The sequence below is a fragment of the Oryctolagus cuniculus genome, chromosome 1 (assembly GCF_051225735.1).
Source record: "Oryctolagus cuniculus isolate XC-2025 breed Fujian yellow rabbit chromosome 1, ASM5122573v1, whole genome shotgun sequence".
Lineage (NCBI taxonomy): Eukaryota > Metazoa > Chordata > Mammalia > Lagomorpha > Leporidae > Oryctolagus > Oryctolagus cuniculus.
In genome coordinates this window covers 93,678,398-93,701,379 of record NC_142867.1, presented here as the reverse complement: position 1 = coordinate 93,701,379, position 22,982 = coordinate 93,678,398, and the positions used below count along the sequence as shown (strand labels likewise).

General features: G+C 41.7%; 1 protein-coding gene across 6 annotated transcripts in view; it reads right to left on the bottom strand.

The window, feature by feature from the left end:
- Positions 1–563: 563 nt before the first annotated feature.
- CEP126 (centrosomal protein 126) overlaps positions 564–22,982 on the bottom strand; it is a 147,980-nt gene continuing 125,561 nt past the window's right edge. For all 6 annotated transcript variants that reach the window (XR_016233982.1, XR_016233983.1, XR_016233981.1 and 3 more), the window contains 3 exons: positions 14,297–14,425; positions 11,269–11,406; positions 564–8,102 (listed from right to left, as the gene is read on the bottom strand). The gene's annotated coding sequence lies outside the window, so the exon portion shown is untranslated. The remainder of the gene's footprint in view (positions 8,103–11,268; positions 11,407–14,296; positions 14,426–22,982) is intronic.

Sequence of the window (22,982 nt, the reverse complement as noted above, 5' to 3'; positions counted from 1 at the left end):
CGCACACACCTACCCCTTGCCCAGCGGGGAAACGGGGGGTTAGGGATGGGGAAGAACTGCCGCTGTTTATAAATGACCCAGCGAGGGTTAGTGTTCAAGATGACTCAAACGTTTCTGAGGAAAAGGATTAATTTGAATTAATCAGGTTTATCTGTTTTGGTAAGACAGATGTCTATGTAACTACTTGGGAAACTTCACTTTTACCATCTGGTTCATTTTTTCTTTAAAGGTTACATCTGAAGGCTTACAAATGTTTTCATACACTGCATTTCAACCTGCTGTTTAATTAGAAACATTTTTTATTAGAAATTACCTTTTGTATCTATAGTTTTTGTTGTTGATTTTTGTCTATTTACAGTGTGTCTGGGATTCAGAATGGGGGATAGTTCTTTTCCCCCTCTTTCGTAACTTCCTTTCGGTTTCCCTTGGTCATTCAGAACCGATTTTTAAAAATATTTTAAAACATTTTAAAACTTACTTTTAAAAAGATTTTATTTATTTGAAAAGCAAAGTGACACAGAGGGAGATACCTTCCATCTGCCGTCTCACTCCCCAAATGGACACAACAGTTGAGGCTGGGCCAGTCAGGAGCCGGGAACCAGAAACTCCATTTGGGTGTGGGGGTCAGGGGTCCAAGCACTTGGGTCATTCTCCGCTGCCTTCCCAGGCACATTAGTAGGGAGCTACATTGGAAGTGGAGCAGCTAGAACTTAAACTGGAGCTCTGATATGCAATGCCAGCATATCAAGACAGCGTAAACCCCTGTACCACAACCCTATTTATTTACTGTTCGTTTATTTGAAAGGCAGAGAGTGAGTGTACCTATCTGCTAGTTTACTTCCCAAATGCCTGCAATAGCCAGGGTTGGACAAAGCCAAAGCCAAGAGCCCAGAGGTTCATCTGGGTCTCCCATGTGGGTGGCAGGGACCCACGTGCTGAAGCTGTCACCGGCTTCCTCCCAGGGTATGCAAAAGGAAGCTGGAATTGGGAGGGGACCTGGCACTGGAGCTCAGGCAGTCAGATGATATAAGCATCCCAAGTAGTGTTTTAACTGCTGTGCCAAATGCTGTACCCCCCATCTTGGTTATTCCTTTTCTTTTTTAAAGTTTTATTTCTTTTTTAAGATTTATTTATTTGAAAATCAGAGTTACACAGAGAGAGGAGAGGCAGAGAGAGAGAGGTCCTCCATGCGATAGTTCACTCCCCAGATGGCTGATCCGAAGCCAAGAGCCAGGAGCCTCTTCTGGGTCTCCCACATGGTGCAGGGGCCCAAGGGCTTGGGCCATCTTCTACTGCTTTCCCAGGCCACAGCAGAGACCGGGATTGGAAGTGGATCAACCGGTCTCGAACCGGCACCCATATGGAATGGTGGTGCTTCAGGCCAGGGTGTTAACTCGCTAAGCCACAGCACCAGCCCCGATTTATTTCTTTATTTGAAAGGTAGAATACAGAGAAGAAGGGAGGAAGAGAGAGAAGATATCTTCCATACACTGGTTCACTCCCAAAAGGCTGAAACCCGGGAACCAGGATATTTATCCAGGTCTCCCATTTGAGTGGCAAGAGCCCAAAAACTTGGGTCATCTGCTTTCCCAGGCGCATTAGCAACAGCCTTAACAGCAACAGGAGAGAGGGAGAGCGAAAGAAATGCATACATGCAGCACTTGTGGGCTAGCATGCGCGCACACACACACAGAAAGAGAAAGCGATATTCTTTTTCATGGTTTAGTATTCCTTTGCCTTACCACACCACAATTTATCCTTTGGGGTTCCACCTTGAGATAAAAAAGCGTTCATTTTATTACTTCTAGTTCAATTCCATTGTGATCAGCAAATATACTGATTATGATTTCAACTCTTTGACAGTTCCTTTATGGCTTGTATTTGATTTTGATGAACAGCCTATGTATACTTGAAAAGAATATGCATTTTGTAGTTGTATGTTATCTGGTATATGTGAGTTAAGATAGTTATTTTCTGTCAATCTCTCATATCTTTGTAGATATTGAAATATCACAGATATCTAATAGTTACTGAGAGAGGAAGATTAACATCTGTAGGAATGCTTGTAGATTTGTCCATTTCAACATTTTATTGACACAAATGAATATTTGTCATTTCTTACTATTGTAAATGACTTTTGATCAATATGAAGTATCCCTTTTTGTCTGTTGTGTAATATTTGTGCCTGAAAGTCTTTACCTGTTGTTAATATAGCTACCCCAAACTATATCCTGTATAGGCTGAATTGCATGATTTGTTTTTCCATTCTTTAATTTATATTCTTCCTGTATCCTTATGGTTAAAGAGTATTACTCCTAAAGAATACATTTTAAACATCAAACCTTAGTCTTTTAAAATAGATTTTGCCCTTTTATATTATTGATATGGTTAACTTTTTTTTAAAATTTATTTGAAAGAAAGGGTTATAGAGAGGCTGAGGCAGAGAGAGGAGAGGTCTTCCATCTGCTGGTTCACTCCCCAGATGGCTACAATGGCTGGAACTGTGCTGTTCTGAAGCCAGGAGACAGGAGCTTCTTCCGGGTCTCCCACACAGGTGCAGGGGCCCAAGGACTTGGAGCATCTTCTACTGCTATCCCAGGCCATAGCTGAGAGCTAGATTGGAAGTAGAGCAACCGGGACTCAAACTGGCACCCATAGGGGATGCTGGCATTGCCGGCTATGGCTTTACCCACTATGCCACAGTGCTAGCCCCTAATTACATACATATTAGAACTTCTGAATGTGTCTTGTACATCTCTTAGCCTGTTATACCTTTGTCAATCTTTTGTTTCTCCTTGTACTTTAGTTTTTTCACCTTTTGATCAGATTTTAATAATCCCATTTCTGACCAATTCAAATATTTTATTTGATATTTTATTTTTCAGTTCTAGAATGTCCATCTTTGTCTTAATGGGTTTTATTCTATGTATTTATTTTTTAAATATATTTATTTGAAAGGTAGAGTTACAGAGAGAGGAGAGAGAGAGAGAGAGAGAGAGAGAGAGAGAAAGGTCTTCCATCCGCTGGTTCACTCCCTAAATGCCCACAAAGGCTGGAGCTGGGCTGATCCGAGGCCAGGAGCCAGGAGCTTCTTCCACGTCTCCCTTGCAGGTGCAGGGGCCCAAGTACTCAGGCCATCTTCCACTGCTTTCCCAGGCCATAGCAGAGAGCTGGATCAGAAGAGGAGCAGCTGGGACTAGAACTGGCACCCATATGGCATGTCGGCACTGCAGATGGAAGCTATAGCCCACTACGCCACAGCATTGGCCCCTCTATTTTTAAGTACGTATTTGACAGAGAGAGAGAGAGAGAGAGAGAGAGAGAGAGAGAGATTGAGTCTATCTGCTGGTTCAGTCCCCAAATGCCCACAACTGCTGAGACTGGGCTGGGCTGAAACTGGAAGCTGGGAACTCAATCTGAGTCTTAGATGGCAAGAACCAAGTTACTTGAGCCATCACTGCTGCCTCTCAGGGTCCGCATTAGCAAGAAGCTGAAGTCAGGAGCTTGCTGGGTATAGATCCTGGGGACTCTGACATGAAACACAAGCATCTTAACTGATGTCCACTATGCAGAATGGCTGCCCCTATCCTATTAAATTCTCCATTTTTGTCATTTATAGAATGCAGGCTTTTCTTTACACATTAGACAGAATTATTTTTAAATCTTTGAGATCTTCAATATCAGGATGATTTGGGAGCCTCCATCTTTTCACATATTTAACAACTTTTTTATATAAGACATGCATATTTAAAAAATGTAAGAGATCAAGTAGGCATTATCACCTACCAGGAAGTATTATTTGTTCTGTTAAATAGAATGAATAGCTAAAAACATTAGTCTGGGATCTATCAGGGTTGGGACTGGGTTATAGTCCAGGACTGGGTTTTATATATATAGTTATTTATAGTTTACTATGACTGAACAGGGTTGTGTGTCTCTTGTTCCTGTATCTTGACATGGCTCCTCCAGGCTTTTGACTGAAAATCTAACAGATCTCTACCTTCTCAGCCCCAAAAGATGAGATCGATTTCTGCCTTTCAGAGGTTTTAAGAATATTCTTTAATCCTCCACACTCTTCACCCTTGAATTCTAACAAATTTCTTCAGGGTATGGCTGGATGTATATTTAATGAAGGTCCCTTTCTTCTAGTAGGACTCTACCTTCTAAGCACTATGAAATCATGGAAGATTTCATTCTGTGCTTTGGAAGCCATTGGCTGAGTAATTCAGCATCCTAAACAAAGCCCCGAGGCTTTGGAAAAGTTCTTTGTAAACATGACCATATTTGAAGGCCCTCCTTTTCCTTCCTTGCAAGACCACTAAAAGTCAGCTGATCTTGAGTTTGCACTTCAGTCAATAAATGACCTTATTGGAGAAAAGGTTTTGTAAACAGCAGCCCATATTGGAAGGATTCCAGCAATATAAATTGAGTTCAGTGAATCTTGGATGGTATCTAGGAATTTGTATTTTTAACATCTTCTTTGGCTGAGTTTGATGTAAGTTTTCTTTTCTTTTTCTTTTTTTTTTTTTTTTTTTTTTTTGACAGGCAGAGTGGACAGTGAGAGAGAGAGACAGAGAGAAAGGTGTTCCTTTGCCATTGGTTCACCCTCCAATGGCCGCCAGGGCTGGCGCGCTGTGGCTGGTGCACCGCGCTGATCCGATGGCAGGAGCCAGGTGCTTATCCTGGTCTCCCATGGGGTGCAGGGCCCAAGGACTTGGGCCATCCTCCACCGCACTCCCTGGCCACAGCAGAGAGCTGGTCTGGAAGAGGGGCAACCGGGACAGAGTCCAGCACCCCGACCGGGACTAGAACCTGGTGTGCCGGCGCCGCAGGCAGAGGATTAGCCTATTGAGCCGTGGTGCCAGCCCCAATGCTTTTATCTTCTATGAGAAGTACTGAAGGAGAGTTATGGCAAAAATCTGCATCAGTGGGGCCTCCTCTGTGCTGTGGTGTAGTGGGTTAAGCCTCCACTGTGGTGCTGACATCCCATATGGGCACTGGTTCATGCCCCAGCTGCTCCTCTTCCAATCCAACTCTCTGCTATGGTCGGGAAAAGCAGTAGAAGATGGCTGAAGGGGCTGGTGCTGTGGTATAGTGGGTTAAAGCCCGGGCCTGAAGTGCTGGCATCCCGTACGGGTGCCGGTTCTAGTCACAGCTGCTCCATTTCCAATCCAGCTCTCTGCTATGGCCTGGAAAAGCAGTAGAGGATGGCCCAAGTCCTTGGGCCCCTGCCCCATGTGGGAGACCTGGGGGAGGCTCCTGGCTTCTGCCTCCTAGCTTTGGATCGGCACAGCTCCAGCCGTTGCGGCCATCTGGGGAGTGAACCAGCAGATGGAAGCCCTCTCTCTCTCTCTCTCTCTCTCTGCCTCACTGTAATTCGGACTTTCAAGTAAAAACAAATAAAAAAAATCTTTAAAAAAAAATGATGGCTGAAGTCCTTAGGCCCCTGCACCTGGGTGGGAGACCCAGAAAAGGCTCCTGGCTCCTGGCTTCAGATTGGTGCAGCTCTGGCCATTGTGGCCATCTGGGGAGTGAACCAGTGGATGGAAGATCTCTCTCTCTGTAACTCTTTCAAATAAATAAAATCAATTAAAAAAATTTTTAAAATCTGTTTCTATTAAACTTTTATACTTTAAAATTATCCAGTTTTAATCAAAAGAACCTTTTATGAAATCATAATTAAATCATACTCATAATTTCTTTATGAAATCATAATTAATTACTGTTGGATAAAAGTATAGGTTGCTGTAGCAGAGCCTTGCTGCCCAAAATGTGGTCTCCAGACCAGCAGAATTGACATCATTTGGGAACTTGTGAGAATGCAGAATTTTTGGTTCCGCTTCAGACCTCATGAATCAGAATCTATTCTTCAACAGCTCTTTTCAGGTGCTTCACATGTACATTAAAGGAGAACTGCTGGTCTAGACAATACCGGCCCACTATATATATCAGACTTTGGGAAACAGTATGTCCTCTACTTGTCCTCACTCTTAAGTACTTCCTAGGCTCCCTTCAAGTTTCAGGTTGCAAGTCTCTTGAGAGTCCTTTTCCCCTCCCTCCATCCCTCCCTCCCTTCCTTCCATCTTTCCTTCCTCTTTTTTTCTTTTTCTTCATTTTTTTGGTAAAGAAAAAGCTTTATATGTCTTTAGAAAAATTTATTTTTTAAAAGTTATTATCACTTTTTAAAAATAGAAATGAAAAGGTCATTGAAACATCCTGTTTTAATATCCCAAAACATATAAACAATCTCTATCACCAATTTAAGCAAAAAAACTCTTTAAGTCTTTGATTTAAGTGGAAGTTTCTGGGAAAAGTCCTGTGGATTATCTGCAGCTGTGATTGCTCTGTGTCACTCTCTGACTTCATAAGGCATCACTAGTTATGTAATCCCTGAAACATCTATAAACCACTGGCTGCACCTAGATTTTTGTCTGCCTTACCAAGGAAGGAGCTATTTTTGGTGATATGTGTGAATAGAACCCATCTAATCTAGCGTTTGTGCTTTTTTTGTTTGTTTCTATCTTGGTCTGTTTTGATTATTTTTCTCATTTTGTTTAGTTTGCTTTTTTCCACCTTTTCTTTTTTCACTCATTTTGTCTTTTTTTTTTTTTTTTTTGCATTTTCTCATTAGTATTATTAGTGTAGTTAATGTGGGTTTGCTTTTTTTATTTTTTTGCAGTTTTCCTCTTTTTTGTTTTCAGCTTTATTTAGATAGCACTTAGTCTTGCTGCTTAGTTTCATTAGTGTGGCTGGTGATGTATGTTAGTCATATTAGCAGTCCCCTTGTTATCCCTTCCTTTTTATTAGATATTGAGGTAAGGGTAGTGGATTAGTTAGTATTTGTTGACAGAGTAGTTTAGAGAGGGTAGTCTTTAGATAGCGTAGATATGTGGATCCCAGGATGGAAGGCCCTGGGCCTTCTAGCATGAAGTTTATGCTCTTGATGGGTTCCACATCCTGTACACCGTCTGCCCGGGCAGCTGCAGCCTGGTGAAGCTCCCATTCCACTTTGCAGCTGAGAAGCACGTGGCTGTCAAAGTGCTAGGCAGAACTGCAGCAAGCCCTTTAGCTCAAGGAATCTGGAGGAGAAAGCGCCACAAAACATCAGGCCCTTCAGCTCACTGAATCCGGAGGAAGCAGTGGCTGTCACGAAGACCCTACATCATGAGAGCATCGTCCAGCTCCTGGAGGTGAGGCACACACATAAGCATGCGTGTCTAGTGACAGAGCTCGTGAGCAGGAGCCATCTCTGGCCTAGGTGATGCTGCAGGGCTGCTTGCGGGAGGCCCAGGTCAGGTCCACGTTCAACCAGACCCTGCCGGCTGTGCACTACTGCCATGCAAGCTGCCTGGCACATAGGGACCTGAAGCTGGACAATCTGCTATTGGGCGTGCACAAGACTATCAAACTGGCAGACTTTAGGATGAGCTGACAGCTGGCTGAAGGACAACTGGTGAGCAGGTTTTGCGGGACCCCACAGTCCTGTGCCCCTTGAGCATTTCTGCCGGAGGACTAGGACACCTTCAAGGCTGATATCTGGAGTTTAGAGGTGATCCTGTTCACCACCACGGTAGCAATGCCTCCCTTCTATGGGAGGAACCTGGACGAGCCCAGGACTGTGTCTTGTGTGGTTGCTACCTGCTGCCGTGTCCAGTTTGCTCAGCCCTCAAGGACTTTCTAGGATGGCTGCTAACCTTGGAAATGGCCTAGGAGAGGCCCGCGCCGGAGCTTGTGCATAACCAATGGTGGGGCCCACCTGCCACCCCTGGAACATCCTTCTCTTCCGGGGGAGGAGTGACGGTCCCCACTGAGGGGCTCTTTCTTCCAAATCTAACAGTAAAATGGCTGCGCCCCCGAGATGGATTGGCGCTCTTGCGTTCTCCGGACACAGAACTGGGGCTCCAGGCTCCAGCTTGAGCAGGCAGTCAGTCGTCTCATCTCATACACCTGTGCTTGGGCAGCCGCCGGGGCCGCTGCAGCCGCTGCGAGACGAGAGGCCTTTTCGCTGCTGGGGTCTCCAGGATCCCACTTCTGGCTTCTTCTCTGCGGCAGTGGCTGGGGCGGGCGTCTCCATCTCGGCCTTCCACTGTCCTGAATGCTACCTGAGGGAGACAAAAGTTTGCCTCTAGCACGCAAGTGGCCTCGTGGGCCTACATCCCGACTTGGCTGGCGCCACAGCTGCCACCTCAGGCCGAGGTGGGCCCGGCACGGCCGGGGACCTAGAGGGATCAGGCCGGCACCCAGTGCCTCCCCAGGCTCCCAGACTCGCTCCAACCGCTTCTTCCTGCCTCCCCCCTTCATTTTTAATTTACTTATAGACAGGCAGAGACAAGGGGCAGGGAGGGGTCCCAACTGCTGAGCAGGCACTTAGTTGTACTAAAGAAAAGCTGACTAATACACTGACCTATTTCGTATATGTGAGCAATACAAATGATTTGACTCAGTTATCCCGGTTAAATTTTTGTTGTTCGCCATAAGCACATTTGCTGCCTCCATGTATTTAATTTAAAACAATTTGAGCTCTTAGAGATTATCTTTAAGTAGACAACATTTTATAAGTTTAATTTATAGGTAATTTATTTTTTAAAATTTATAAATTAAGTGAATTTTAATTTTATTAAATATGTGGATGGTTCCTTATGTATGAAGTTAACTTACAGGCTGTAACCATAGTTACAGTGTAGATTTTAGGGCCAAGCTGATCTGCCCTTCTTTCTGCCCCTTGATAATTGTATGACAGTAACTTGACTAGTTACCGTGTGTGCATCTCAGTTTCCTCATCTGGGTAGCTGCGTTCACTGAGGAAAGGCAGGTATGTTTTCATCTTGGTGCTGTTTGTGTGCTGAGTACAGGAGCATCATTACTCTTGCCTTATTAACTTGGACTTTGGCATAGCGACATCCTGTGGTTTATGATTGCCAGTAGATCTGCCGGCAGTTGAAAGGTACCATGGCAAAGAAAGGGTTAAGTCTGAGTGCCAGAAAGAATTCTGGAAGTTGCACAGAGTTGGGTGGGGCACAGAGGGAAGGGATTGGGTGGAGTTAAGGCCCCAGGAAGATATAAACAAGTAGGGGCTGGAATTTGTCTCCATTCTCTGACAGAACTCCTGTCTTTTGACATTAATTTAAAGCTTTTTAGGGCTGTCAAGAAAAGCAGTTCCTCTGCCTTTCTAGTGACTGGGTACAACTCACGTCGGTTTTTGTTTGCTTTCTATAAAAATATATTTTATTGAAAAATCTTGTTTTTTGGTTTACATTTGTTTAAACAAAATTTATGAAATCTTACAAAACAAGGTACCCAAATTTCATTGCTACTCAAATCAATTTGGCCCACCCCCAGCACTGGGTTCGGGGAAGGGGTAGGGGTAGGGTCTAAGGCCCAGCCAGGGGCCATAACTATTGGCTGAGATGGAAGAAAACACTTCAGAGATAAAGTAGGGATCTAGTCCAGGGAAATCAGTGCACAGAAATAGGGTTGTAATGGAGGGGATGGCTTTGATTGTTATTTACATGTTTTTCATTATGGGTACACCTACTGATAAACCTATACTTAATCTAGGCCCTGACTGGGAGTGCTTGAAGATAAGGACTGTTGAGCTGTTTCACACTGTTGTGTGTTAAAATGGAATTCTAGTCAGGGACCCTCCATACTAACAGTGATCAGCATCTTATCAGCCTCCCCGCCCTTTAGCCCTTTATCTGCCATTCCTCATCTTCTAAGGGACCATGGCCCAGTGGTGTTTCTCCTTTGGAGCAATGGCTATACTTGTCAGGTTCCATCAGTGATTGTCCTCAATGACCTTTGTCAGTGTAATTATACATCTAGCATCTAGCACAGCCACTTTCAAGCCACAGGTGAACCCTGCAATGTCAGGGAGCTGCAGGGGGTTGGAATGAGGGATTCCCAATCGGGCAGGTCTCTTTGCAGATCCCAGATAACAAATTCCTAGGATTTTACTTTTGTTTTTCCAGAAGGGGTGTTGTTGATGCTGTAAAAGATTGTTGTGATTTGTATTAAAAAGTACAGAAAGCACAAGAACTTTGCAAAAGCAGCTCATCATGTTCTTCAGACATGCACTTGAATAATTATCATCATAGATCGGATAAGAGATGTACAAATGTGTGCATTCACCTTTTTTAGCTATTGGACCACACAGTTCTCAAGTGCATGTACTTTTTAGTTTTGTAGCTCATTGGGAATGTTCTAAAATAAGTTGGTTTGAGTATGATGCAAAGGCAAGTAGACCTGCATAGGTGGCATTTGGAATTTTTTTTTTCTCATCTGCAGCTCCCTCCTTCTCCTCCTACTGTACACATAGAATATCTGTAGACTCTCAGGTGTATCCAGGTTTCTACTCTCCAAATAAGCATACATTTTCTCTCATTCATCCAGCCAACCAGAGATGATGGGTTGTGAGGATTAGTGAGTTGATACACCAGAGGGCTTAGAAAAGACTCTAGCAAACAGAGAAGTGCTCAAGTATTAGCCATAGTTATTACTTACTAGGAGTTTTATGTGCTGGAAGTTTCAGTAGTTACAGAGCAGTCTTCTAAAAACTTTTGAAATAGAAAGGGAGACGTAATATGTATAACACAGCCAGAGCAACTGTTTAAGAAACAATCTGATCAGGTCCTGTGGTATTAAAACTCCAAGCACTCTGGCCTCAGAATCAGCCCTTAAGGCATTAGGATCTGGCTGACGAGCCCATGAGAGTATTTTAGGCATGGAAAGCCATGACACTCTGGCAAAAAACAAAACAAAACAAAAACCTAAATGAAAGATCTCTGCGAGTGAGATCCCAGCAGAAAGAACGGGCCATCAAAGAAGGAGGTACCTTTCTCTGAAGGGAGGAGAGAACTTCTACTTTGACTATGACCTTGTCTAAATAAGATTGGAGTTGGTGAACTCAAAAGGCTTCCATTGCCTTGGCAACTCATGACAAGAGCCTCAGGTGATTACTGACACCATAAACAAGAGTGTTAATTGTTAAGTCAACAACAGGAGTCACTGTGCACTTACTCCCCATGTAGGATCTCTGTCCTTAATGTGTTGTACAATGTGAATTAATGCTATAACTAGTACTCAAACAGTACTTTATACTTTGTGTGTCTGTGTGGGTGCAAACTGTTGAAATCTTTACTTAATATATACTAAATTGATTTATATATATATATGTGTGTGTGTATATATATATATATATATATATATATATATATATATTATAACTCCAGTCCTTACCAGGCCTGTAGTGGCCTGGCCTCTGCTTACCTCTTGAGCCCATCTTGCAGCAAGGTCTCTTGTCTTCTAAACTTCAGTTATAGTGGGTTTTTTTCATTTCCTAGAATTGAAGCTCCATGCAGGAAAGATTTTTTTCTTCTGTTTTTGTTTAGTGATGAAGCTGGAACACTTCAGATGATACGTGGCACACATGAAGCAATCAGTATATGTTTGTTGAATAAATGTCAACTTTAGTACTTGCTGCTCTTACTTAAATATATCCCACTCCTTATTCTCACTACCTCCCTTCCTTCATTGAACTACTTTTTTAAGTTTAACATTTTTAGAATTTTCATTTTATTAGAGAGAGAGAGAGAGAGAGAGAGAGAGTAAGTGAGCACAAGCTTCCATCTTTCCATCTGCTGGTTCATTCTACAAATATCTACAAGAGCCAAAGCTTGGCCAGGCCAAGGCTGGGAGCCAGGAACTCAATCTAGGACTACCCCATGGGTAGCAGGGGCCCAAGTACTTAAACTTTTATCTGCTGCTTTCCAGATTAGCTTTCCATATTAGCAAGAAGCTGGAATTAGAAGCAGTGTGTGTCTTAAACCAGGTCTCTGATATGGGATGTGGGTATTCCAAGCAGTGTCTTAACCTCTATGCCAAATTCTCTCCCCTTGGTCTAAGTCTAATATCACTTCTCAAGAGAGTAATTCCCTGATACTCTCATTTGAGTTAAAGCCCCATCCTACATGCTTTTTTTTTTTTTTTTTTTTACTATGGTTAATTCTTTCATTGCAAATTATTTAAAGCATGGTAATGACCATATCTCTTTTGTTTATTTTATACACTCAAGTCCTAGCTTATTGCCTGAGTCATTTGAAAATTGTCCATTTATTAAAGTGAAAAATAGCTCTAATGGAAAGTAGAAGATGAATTCTACAGTGCTAGAAGAATATCAATATAAAGTATTTGAAATTTAGAGGCAAAACTATTATTTATAATGACAAGAATTAGGGAATGCTTAATGGGTGATACAGTATTTCATCATGGCTTAATGGATGGGTAGGATTTGGAGATGGTGAAAAATGTTAGCCCCTGACAAAATAAAGAGCCTGAGCAAATGCAAAGAAGTTCTGTTGATGCTGTGGTGTGCCCCCCAGAACGCCTTTCAGAACGGAGGCATTCATTCCCCCAGCTGATGCATCATGCTCTGGGGATGGCTTATGGTTGAATACCTCTCCAGGAACTGCTCATGAGCAAAGGGTGCCGCTTCATTCACATTTATATTACCTCCCTGACAGCCAGAATATAATGATTTGACAAAGCTACCCCTTTGCCTCAATTTGGGACATTAAGAATTGATGGCGGGGGGTGTTGGGGTGCAGGGTGTTAAGCAGCTGCTTTAAATGCTGGTATATCATATTGGAGTGCCAATTTGAATCCTGGCTACTCTGCTTCTTGCTGCTGCTAATGTGCCTGGGTGGCAGCAGATGATGGCCCAAGTGCTTGGATCCCTGTCATCCACATAGGAGACCTAGTTGGAGTTCCTGGCTCCTGGATTTGGTCTGGTGCAACTATAGCTACTGTGGACATTTGGGGAGTGACCCAGCAGATGGAAGATTTTCTCTCCCTCTCTCTCTGTCTCTCCGTCACTCTGTCCTTAAAATCTATATATAAAAAATTGATTGAAATCTCTGCTGTTACTGCTTCATAGTTCCAACATTTCCCTCTACTTAATTGTACTTCCTTCATTCCTTTATAAGAGAGCACACCTTGACAAACCTCTTATGCACAGATCTGTGTCTCAGGTCTGTTCTCTGTGTAATTTGATTTATGATCTGCATACATTGCAAAACTTGCATAGTAGGATCAGCTGGTCTAGAGAAGTGGGACTTTTTTCATTTTAAGCAATTGAATCTTTCCAATAAAGTTTTTAAAAAAAATAACTGAGGCTTTTTTATTTTATATTTATTTGATGAGAAGAAAGAGACAGATACTGGTTCACTCCCCAAATGCCACAACAGCCAGGGTTGGGCCAGGCCAAAGCTGAGGCGCCAGAACTCAGTCCAGGTCTCCTACATGAGTAGCAGGGACCTAAGTGTTTGTGCCATTACCACTCCCTCCCAGGGTACACATTAGTTCTTCATCCACAATAAACACTAGGCACTAGTTTGAGTCCTGGCTGCTCCACTTTTGATTCAGCTCTCTGCTAATGGCCTGGGCAAAGAAGCAGAGGATGACCCAGGTACTTGGGCCTCTGCCACCATGGGAGACCTGGATGAAGCTCCTGGCTCCTGGCTTGGGGGTGGGGGTGGGGACACTGTGGCCATCTGGGGAATGAACAGCAGATGGAAGATCTCTCTGTCTCCCTTTCTCTCTCTGTAACTCTGACTTTCAAATAAATAAATATTAAAAAAAAGAATTACCCTACATTCCTGTTTTTTCCTCATCTCCCACATCTAATCTACTAGCAGCTTTTATCAACTTCAAGAACATATTCTAAACCTGTCCATTTCTCTTCATCTTTCCTACCCCCACTGTATTATTTCTCACTTGGACTATAATCTCCCAACTGACCTGATCATACTTTTGCTTCATTATAACCTATTATCCTTATAACAGCTGCACAGTCTTGTTGCAAGATCTTGTTGTTCCTCTGCTTAAAACCCTCCAGTAAGTAAATCACAGAACTAAATGTTATAAAAAAGGACACAGTTTTAATAGGCACTTCATCAAAGATATAAAATGAATAAAAAAATAAGCACATTCATAAGCTCAGCATCATTGGACATTCAGGATATGCCAATTAAAACTACACAACCACACTAAGATCTTGTCACTTCTTTGCTTAGAATGTCAAGTCGTATTTGATATAAATGTTAAGAAAAAGGGTTGGGGCGGAATGAGAAGAGCAAAGGGTTTGAACAGATCCTTCATCAAAGATGACAAATACATAGCAAACCAACATGGGACAAACGCTCAGAGGCTTTAGCCATTAGGGAAGTGCCAATTAAAACTACACTGAGATCTCATCATTCTCTGCTTTAGAACAGTCCAAACTTCCATCACTTCTCACCTGCATATAATCTTCTGATCTTTTTCTTTTGCTTCATTATAATCCATTTCCCCATATGAGCTGCATAATCTTGTTAAAGGATCCTGTCATTCCTTTTGTTGAAGTCCTTTGGTCATCACAGACCTGCGCCTAAGTGTACAGGCAAATCAGTAGAAAAAGAATGGCCTTAAAAAAATTTACTTATTTGAGAAGGGGGAAGGAGAGAGAGAGAGAGTGCATTCCCACACACTGGTTCATACCCCAAATGCCTGCAATAGTCTGGGCTGGGCCTGGCTGAAGCCAGGATGTTAGGAACTCAGTTCAGGCCTTTTACATGGGTAGCAGGGACATAATTACCTGAGCCACTTCCTGTTGCCTCCCAGGGTATACATTAGAAGGAAGCTGGAATAAGGAGTAGAGCTGGGACTCAAACCCAGACCTTCTGATATAGGATATGGATATCCCAAATGGCATCCTAACCAACAGGCCAACTGCCTACCCTAGGACAGCTATTTAAACAAATAGAGCTGGAACAAGTGGATATACATGCAAAATAAATAAATAAATAAAGTTGAATCACACTTTGCATTACAAAATAGAGCAAGGATTTAAATGTAAAAGCTAAAATTATGAAATTTTTGAAAGAAAACATGGGAGAAAATCTGTTACCTTAAGTAAAGGTTTCTTAGATAAGACACAAAGAGTGTAAAATACAAGAGAAAAATATAAATAAATTGGACTTAATCAAAACTAAAAACTTCCCTTCAAAAGACATCATATGAAGATTTGTATTTGAATGTTCATTACAGTTTTATTTATAACATCTCCAGTCTGGAAACTGTAAATGTCCATACATAGACAGATCAATTGTGGGGCATTCATTCATACAATGAAACATTACTCATCAATAAAGCAGGACAAACAACAGCACACACAACAGCATGGATGAATCCTCATGCTAAGTGAAGGAAGCCAGACATGATAAACCTACATTGCGCGAGTAGGGCTGGCTTCATGAGCAGACAGCCTGTGCAGTAGTCATCTAGTGCCTCACACTGAGAAAGGCTATGAGCCCTCTTTCATGCTTGGATTTCGCTGCCTTAACATTCTTAATAATTTTTGGATGAGGGACTCTACCTTCAATCAATTTTCTACCAGGCCTGCAAATTACATAGCCACCTCGACTGAGTTCATTGAAATGACATCCTAGAAAAATGTTGTAGTGACAGTAGACCAGAGGTTGTTAGGGGAGAGAGGATGGCCACAGAGAGGCAGAAAGAAACTTCCTGGAGTAATGAAGACACTTCCAGATGATTACTGTGGTGATGACCATATACATTTATTAGGATGAGTCAAATTAAAGTTGGGGAGCTTTTTTGGTTGTATATAATTTATAACCAGCGAAGTACACATACACATACAATTTTATGTAAAGTAATCTCTTCTGGTGTTCCTTCACTTGCAACAGATGCCCAAACTCATTTTATTTCTGTTGGGGAATCGGGGCCTTCTTAGTCTTTGCAGTCTTACCTCAGTTACCCACTGTACTCAGCCATCCTGAGCTCTTGGTGTTTTGAGTGTGGCTAAGCCTTTGCACTCACTAGCTTTGCATCCATCTGGAATTCTCTCCCTCTCTCTTTTCTAAGATTTATGTATTTGAAAGGCAGAATGTCAGAGACAGTGAGAGGCAGAGATACTCTATTCACTGGTTCATCTCTAACTGGCTGCAGTAGCCAGGACTGGGCTGGGCTGCAACCAGGGACTAGGAACTCCAACTGGGTCTCCTACATGTGTGGCAGAGGCCCAAGCACTTGGGCTATCATCTGCTGCCTTCCTGAGCGCATTACCAGGGGGCTGGATTAGAATTAGAGCAACAGGGATTCAAACTGGTACTCCTTATGGGATGCCAGTGTTGTGGGCCCCTAGAATGCTCTTATGTCAATATTCTCATGGCTGGTTCTCATTGTTTTAATCTGAACTTAAATATTGCCTCTTCTGTGAGGACTTCTCTGACCATCCAATTAAAGATAGTCTCAGAAACTCAATCATAGCACCCTAATATAATTCTTTGTGTAGCAATTTTCAGTCCCAGCATTTTCTTTATTTATTTGAAAGGCAGAGTTACAGAGAGAGAGAGAGAGAGAGAGAGAGAAGGAGAGAAAGATAGACTACCATCTGCTGGTTCACCCCCCAAATGGATGCAACAGCCAAGGCTGGGCCAGGCTGAAGCCAGGAGCCAGGGACTTCTTCTGGGTCTTCCAGGTGTGAAGCAGGAGCCCAGTTACTTGTGCTATCTTCTGCTGCTTTCCCAAGCACATTAGCAGGCAGCTGGATTGGAAGTGGAACAGCTGAGAGCGAACTGGCACCTATATGGGATGCCAGCATTGCTGGCAATGGCTTTACCAGCTACACGAGAACTCTGGCCCCAGTTCTAGTATTTTCATGATCTGTTTATGAATAAATGGAACAGTTGTTAAATACTATTGATATGGAAGGCGCTTCCTGATTTATTAGGCAAGAAAGAATAGCTAAGATAAACTGTGTAAGAATGATCCCATTAATTGTAAAATGTATACATGGATAAGAAAAATATTAGAATATATTGCAAATACTGGTTCAGTTGCTCTTTAAACTCCCATCTTCTTTAGAAGAGGTGGCCCTAGGGCTGGCACTGTGGTATAGCGGGTAAAGCTGCTGCTTGCAGTGCTGGCATCTCATATGGGCACCGGTTCAAGTCCTGGCTGCTCCACTTCTGATCCAGCTCGCTGTTGTGGCCTGGGAAGGCAGTAGTAGAATATGGCCCAAGTGCTTGTGGGAGAACTGGAGGGAGCTCCTGGCTCCTGGCTTTGGATCGGCACATCTCTAGCTGTTGTGGCTAACTGGCTAGTGAACCAGCTGATGGAAGATCTCTCGATCTCTCTCTCTCTCTCTCTCTCTCTCTCTCTCTCTCTCTCTCTCTGCCTCTCCTTCTCTCTCTGTGTAACTCTTTCAAATAAATAAATAAATCATTTTTTTTAAAAAAAGAAGAAGAGGTAGCCTTGCTGGTGGACACTATAGGACTTGATACAAAGTCCTCTGACATAGCACTAAAAACCTTCCATTAGATGGACAGATCTATCATTGTATGTAACTGTACTGTCTTTCAACTCCTATTTATCTATTTTATCTACAAGACTGTCATAAAATTTGTCCAATCATTTCTGTAAAATTAGATCTACTGGACCTTCATCAATTCTTCTGTCTACTTCAGTGGTTTTCAGGCGTTCTTGGAATCCAGAGTCTTTTTCAGATGTCTCAACATCTATTTTGGGGGATGGAGGAAGGAGAGTGTGGTTTTTCCTTTCCAAGTTTAAGCAGAACGGTCTACTCCTCTCTGTTTTAGAAATTTAAGTGCTGGGTGATATTCCACTTGCCAAGAGGATTATTTGGCTTTGATAGGTTTGAAAATCTTTTTTTCAAGGCAATGGCCACTGCCAAAAGTAGAAGTAAAATATCCTTATGCTACCGATTCCTTCTGTGTCTACGTCAGCTCATTAGTCATTACAGTTTGGTTGTAAGTGTATAGTTTACTGTCTAGACACATTTCCAGGCTTTTATGGAATAAAATAATAATGACAGTTACAGTTTGATTCCAAAGGAAATTTCTTCTGAATTTTAAGAAGTAGCACTAAGCAGTTAAGACTGTGTGTCTTGGGCTCAGATAGCCTGGTTTAAAATTCCAGCTTGCCACACTTTCTGTGTGGCTTTAGGCAGGTTTCTTAACCTATTTTTCACTGTTCTCATCTGATAAAAGATAACTATTCTACATACATTTTAAGGCTTTAGGAGACCTAAGTGGGATTCTCATCTACGATGTCATGCAGAGTACCTAGCACATGGTAAGTGCTATCAATTGTGGTTCTCACTGTCATTACTGTAACATGTCCAAAGCTGCTTATGACTTCACACCACTGTTTACTTCTGAAAAATTATCTAGAGAATCTTATGAAAGCTGGACAAAGAGTGGATCCTCTATAAAAATTTACTAGAGATTCAGCATTTAAATTTTGTTAAATCATGTATGTTAAATCAGCACTCATATGAGTTATTATCATTTTCTAAAGATTTTTTTTTGTTTTAATTTGAAAGTCAGACTTACAGAGAGAAAGGGAGAGGAAGAACATGACATCTTCCATGTGCTGGCTCATTCTCCAGATGGCCAGCGTTGGGCCAGGCTGAAGCCAAGAGCCAGGAGCTTCATCTGGGTCCTCCATGTGGGTTATAGCATCTAAATACTTGGGCTATCTTCTGCTGCTTTACCCAGATCTTTAACAGGGAGCTGGATCAGAAGTGAAGCAGCTAGGACTTGAACTGGAGCTCTGATATGGGATGCCAGTGTTGTAAGCGACAGCTTTATCTGCTATGCCATAATGCTGGCCCCCATTAAGTTACTATCTGATTGTTTTAATCTGAAAAAATTCATATTAAAATAATCCACTAAGGGGCAGGCACTGTGGCATAGTGGCATCCCATATGGGTGCCAGTTCAAGTCCCAGCTGTTTCACTTCTGATCCACTTCTCTGTTATGGCCTGGGAAAGCAGCAGAAGATGGCCCAAGTGCTTGGGCTCCTGCATCCGTGAGGGAGACCCAGAAGCAGCTCCTAGCTCCTGGCTTCAGATTGGCCCAGCTCCAGCCGTTGTGGCCATTTGGAGAGTGAACCAGTGGATGGAAGATCTTTTTCTCTCTCTGCATCTCCCTCTCTGTAACTCTGCCTTTCAAATAAATAAATCTTAGAAAAAAAAATCCATTAAGATGAAGTTTGAATTGTATCTTTTTTTTTTTTTTTTTGACAGACAGAGTGGACAGTGAGAGAAAGAGACAGAGAGAAAGGTCTTCCTTTACCGTTGGTTCACCCCCCAATGACTGCTGCGGCCGGCGCACTGTGCTGATCTGAAGGCAGGAGCCAGGTGCTTCTCCTGGTCTCCCATGCTGGTGCAGGGCCCAAGCGCTTGGGCCATCCTCCACTGCACTCCTGGGCCATAGCAGAGAGCTGGACTAGAGGAGGGGCAACTGGGACAGAATCTGGAGCGCCGACTGGGACTAGAACCCAGTGTGCCGGCGCCGCAGGCGGAGGATTAGCCTATTGAGCCACAGCACCGGCCATGAATTGTATCTTAAAATTAAATGTACTCTGGAGATTGTGGGATATTAAAAGCATCATTTTTTTTGAAAATAATAAATTCTTAAAATAGTATATTGGAGTAGAAACATTTAAGATTATTTTAATGAGAGTGTGGCCCTAAGATGTAGATTTTTAATACTATTGTAGATTTCCTGATAAATAACAATAAAAAGAAACTTAAGAGACACCTGTATTAGAGTTAAAAGGTTATACTCCTGACGTCTAAATATTTGAAACACAGTGTTTGAATATATTATTCCTTTGGGTGATTCCTTTTTTGTTTCTATTTTCTTTAAAATTTTAAAAGTATGCTTTGATATTTCTTTGGGTACCCATGTTGAAAGATGAAATTATATAAATAATTTAAAATTATGACAGGGCTGGCACTATGGCAATAGTGGGTAAAGCTGCTACCTGCAGTGCTGGCATCCCATATGGGCACGTGTTTGAATCCCGGATGTTCCACTTCCAATCTAGCTCTCTGCTATGGCCTGGGAAAGCAATAGAAGATGGCTCAAGTGCTTGGGCCCCTGCACCCACAAGGGAAGACCTAGAGGAAGCTCCTGGCTCCTTGCTCCTGGCTTTGGATTGGCACAGCTCTGGCTGTCACGGCCAAATTGGGAGTGAACCAGCAGATGGAAGACCTCTAGCTCTGCCTCTCCTTCTCTCTCTGTGTAACTCTGATTTTCAAATAAATAAATAAATAAGTCTTTTAAAAAGAATAAAAGTTACATAAACTTCTTTCTTATATGTGGGAGCTAAAATTTAAAAAAGCTACAAAAGAGAGAAATGCCCATGTATATCGATTTTGCTTAAAACAGAGTTTTGTCAAACTTTGTTTTAAATCTTTATCAAGGAAATTGATAGAAGCTGTATACTACTATAGTTTTTATGATATTGTGATTATTTTAAAATGACTTTTTATGAGTGAGGTTGAATATCTTCTCATGCAATTATTGTTTATAGGCGTTGCTTGTTTTCCTGCTGGACTACAGTCTTTTTACTTGTATTTGTTGAAGAGTTTAATTAGTAGAACCATTAAGCTTTTGACTATAAGGTAAATTAAAAGTATGTTATCTCAAAAAAGATAGATAAAATATCATGTTAAAAAAGTTACATAAGTTATTTAAGAATTACTTTGGAAGAATATGTCAGTGAAAGTACTGTGTAGGGTAAACAGCCGATGTTTCTTGGAGATTATATTTTGTATGGATCGGATACATGAATTCAACCAAAAAAGGATTAACAAACTAACATCATCAATGAAATCCCATAATGTCTTGCTGGTTCGCAACGGAAATGAACTGAATTGGTTTCATAGAAGATGTGATTTCATTCTCTCCTATTTAAAAAGAAACTTCTGGCTCATGATTTATTTGGATTAAAGGTTTTCTTGGCTTCCTCATCATGTACATTTTCCAAGTCTTTTCTTATAATACTCTGATAGCATCTATGGGTCTTTGATGATACTTTTGCCTGATCAACCCATTTGGAGAAAAACTATCTGAAAATCTTTCTCCAGGTAGTATGCACATTTTGTAAATAATCTAAATAAATGACAATAGAATATTTTTCATTAGTAGGTATAGATCAGCTAGATTATCCTAGAAAAACGGTATCTGCTTGCTAAATTTGTGGCTTTAGTCGTTTTTAAAAATAAAATATTTTTTTTTCAAGGCAAGGAATAAACAGTCCTTGTTCTCTGAAACACATTCTGTGACACTGTTCTAAACTCTAGTCCTTAAAAGGATCTTAATAGTTTTACTTAACTGAATTTGATTATAACTTAATTAAACTTACTTATCCATGAAATTGATTTGCTGGAATTGTGATTTCCTTCTGGTTCTGTCTCTTTTAATTTGGTTATAGTCTTCTGCCCTAGACTTCTTCTTAAAGTATTTTTAATGTCTTTTCTGGTTTTATCTTTCACAAGGGCTATATTGAGATACAATTTAAAGGGGCTGGCACTGTGGCACAGTGGGTTAATGCCCTGGCCTGAAGCGCCAGCATCCCATGTGGGCGCCGGTTCTAGTCCTGGCTGCTCCTCTTCCAATCTAGCTCTCTGCTATGGCCTGGGATAGCAGTGGAAGATGGCTCAAATCCTTGGGCCCCTGCACTCATGTGGGGGACCCAGAAGAAGCTCCTGGCTCCTGGCTTCGGATCTGCGCAGTTCTGGCCCTTGCGGCCATCTGTGGAGTGAACCAACGGATGGAAGACCTCTCTTGCCCTCTCTCTCTCTCTCTCCTCTCTCTGTGTAACTCTCTTAAGTAAAAAATAAATAAATCTTAAAAAAAAGATACAGTTTAAATATCATAAAATTTACTCCTAAAAAGTATAAAATTTAGTGGCTTTTAATGCATTTATGGAGTTGTGCAAGCATCCTCACTACCTAGTTTTAGAATATTTTTATAATCCCAAATAGAAACTGCATACCCATTAGTCATTCCCTATTTTCCCCTTACTGACCCCTGGAAACCACTAACCTATTTTTTGCTTCTGTGGATTTGCCTATTCTGGACATTCCATATCAATGGAATCATGTAATATGTGGTCTCTTATGACTGCCTTATTTTTACTTACTATGATCTTCCCAGAATTCATCCCTGTTGCACCTTGGATCTATATTTCATTCTTTTTTATTGCTGAGTAATATTCCATCGTTGAGTTGTAACACATTTTATTTATCTGTTTATCAGTTGATAGACATTTGAGTTATTTCCTCTTATTAGTTATTATGAATAATGTTAGTATGAACATTAATGTACAAGTGTTTGTGTGGACATTTTTAAAATTTTCTTAGATGTATAACTACAAATAGTCTCAGTTTTATATTTAAAAAAATTAAAAATGCTTTTCACCTTTAGTTGAGAGGCAGAGAGACAAAGAGAAAGATACACACAATACACAGACACACACAGAGGAGAAGAGAAAGAGAGAAGGGGGGAAGAGAAAGAGAGAGAGAAAAGGAGAGAGCTCCTATCCCCTGGTTTATTCTCCAAATGCCTTCAATAGCTAGGGTTTGGCTGGGAGCAGAGCCAGGAGTCAGAAATACAATCTAGGTCTCCCATGTAGGTGGCAGGAACCCCCTAACTTGGGCCATTACTATTGCCTTTCAGGGTCTGTGTTAGCAGGAAAATAGAGTTAGAAGTTGCAGTTGGGAGTTGGACCCAGGTATTCCACTGTGGGCATCTTAACTGCAAGGCTAGCCCCCAGACCCCAGCTATCACCAAACCTTCATTTATTTGATTCTGAGATCAAATATTTTTATATTCTTATTCACATTTGTAATTCTTTTATGAATCAACTATTGATTTAATTGTGGCATTTGTCTTTTCTTTATTTCTTTTTAAATATATTTTACTTCTTTGAAAAGTAGAGAGAGAAAAAGAGATCTTCTAATAGCTAGCCAGGCCAAAGCCAGGAGTCAGGAACTCAATCTAGACCTCCACTGTGGGTGGCAGGAACCCAAGTACCTGAGCCATTATCTGCTGATTCCCAGGATGCATAAATAGCCGGATACTGTACCCGAAACAGAGTAGCTGCAT